The sequence below is a fragment of the Schistocerca piceifrons genome, chromosome 6, assembly GCF_021461385.2.
Source record: "Schistocerca piceifrons isolate TAMUIC-IGC-003096 chromosome 6, iqSchPice1.1, whole genome shotgun sequence".
Classification (NCBI taxonomy): Eukaryota; Metazoa; Arthropoda; class Insecta; order Orthoptera; family Acrididae; genus Schistocerca; species Schistocerca piceifrons.
In genome coordinates this window covers 515,286,589-515,288,962 of record NC_060143.1, presented here as the reverse complement: position 1 = coordinate 515,288,962, position 2,374 = coordinate 515,286,589, and positions in this window count along the sequence as shown.

The following is a 2,374-nucleotide window of genomic DNA, read 5'->3' as shown; positions in this document are numbered from 1 at the left end:
GAACATCAGCAGCATGCACAGTTCACTGAAATTGAATAAAGCGAAAGACTTTCTGTATGCGGCAAAAATTAATATTATTGTACTTCAAGAAGTAACAGACGTCGCACTACACGATATCATTGAGTTATAGAACTGTAATTAATGTTGGAAGTTAAGGTGAATCTGAGACAGTGGTACTTTCGAAGGAGAAACGTATAATATTCAATCACGTTGAAAAACTAAAAAATAATAGAGGGAACCCTCGCGCTATCTACGACACCTGGATTGCTAACACACATCAAAAAATGTTTTGCATCACCCCGGTTACGAGAGCTCAGTAACCTCTATAGAGAATTGGACTAGAGATCAACATAAACATCATTTCCGCCCTTTTTATTGCTCATGGAAACCACACATTGCATCTCGTACAACCATACAGCGAGACCTTCAGAGGTGGTGACCCAGATTGCTGAACACACCGGTACCTTTGATACCCAGTAGCACGTCCTCTAGCATTGATGCATACCTGTATTCGTTGTGGCATACTGTCAACAAGTTCATCAAGGCACTGTTGGTCCAGATTGTCCCACTTCCTAATGGCGATTCGGCGTTGATCCCTCAGAGTGGTTGGTGGGTCACATCGTCCATAAACAGCCCTTATCAATCTATCCCAGGCATGGTCGATAGGATTCTGGAGAACATGCTGGCCACTCTTGTCGAGCGATGTCGTTTACCTGAAGGAAGTCATTCACAACACGTGCATGATGGGGAGCGAACTGTCGTCCATGAAGACGAATGCCTCGCCAATATGCTGCCCATATGGTTGCACAATCGGTCGGAGGATGGCATTCACGTATCGTATAGCCGTTACGGCGCCTTCTATGACCACCAGCGGCGTACGTCGGCCCCACATAATGCCACCCCAAAACAGCAGGGAACCTCTATCTTGCTGCAGTCGCTGCACAGTGTTTTTAATGCGTTCAGCCTGACCAGGTTGCCTCAAAACACGTCTCCATCGATTGTCTGGTTGAAGGCATATGAGACACTCATCGGTGAAGAGAACGTGATGCCAATCCTAAGTGGTCATTCCACTATGTTGTTGGCCTATCTGCACTGCGCTGCATGGTGTCTTGGTTGCATAGATGGACCTCGCCATAGACGTCGAGAGTGAAGTTGTGCATCATGGAGCTTATTGCACACAGTTTTTGTCGGAACGCGACGTCCTGTGGCCGCACGAAAAGTATTTTACATGGTGACGTTGCTGTCAGGGTTCCTCCGAGACATAATCCTTAGGTAGTAGCCCTAGGGCGGCCAGAGAGAGGCATGTCATAGACAGTTTCTGTCTGTCTGTATCTCCTCCATATACGAACAACATCGCTTTGGTTCACTCCGAGACGCCGGGACACTTCCCTTGTTGAGACCCCTTCCTGTCACAAAGTAACAATGAGGACGCATTCGAACCGCGATATTGACCGCCTAGTCATGGTTGAACTACAGACAACAACAGCCGTGTATCTCCTTCCTGGTTGAATGGCTGAAATTGATCGGCTGTCGGACCCCCTTCGTGTAATAGGCGCTGCACATGCATGGTAGTTTACACCTTTGGCCGGGTTTAGTGACATCTCTTAACAGTCAGAGGGACTGTGTCTGTAATACAATATCCAAAGTCATCGTCTTTCCTCAGGAGTTATGGGAACCGGGGTGATGTAAAACTTTTTTTGATGTGTTTATATGTTCCATGTGGTAGCAGCAAACGACGCAATCGAACAAAGTTTTTTTAAATACGAAATTGTCCCTCTCTTCGGAGTCCATTATGATAATATTGTTTTAGCGGGATATTTTAACTGTATCCTATGTACCAAAGATAAGCTCATTAATTTTAACTCGTCTCCTGAATTATAATACATAATCGGAGAGTTCAAATTAACTGACACGTGAGAGTACAGAAACGGTGACGTGCTTGGTTTTATATTCATCACCAATTGCTCGGCAAGTCGCTTGGATGGGATATAGATATCTAACAATATGAAGACTAATACTCCACACATAGTGGTGTGGCCCACTAGCTACTAATCCGGAGAAACAGCGACCTACAGAGCTAGAAGTTATTGGAAGCTGAACGCTGCACACTTGCAAGATGCCGAATGCCGCGAGCGTTTTCATAAAACTTGGCGGGAATGCAAAAGTAAGTTCACATCCTACGTCTATGGATATCAGCTTAAAGGGATAGATATTTATAGCAGAATTAACATTGTTGTGCACTGTGTATGCAGTAGTATAAGATCTAGTATACTGACAAATGCAGTCGAGTGGTAGTGCGTTTGAAGTTAGTAGTATTATATAACAAGATATCAATGCTTCCGGTGGTAGAGTGTGGAACTCGGTACAGGCAATC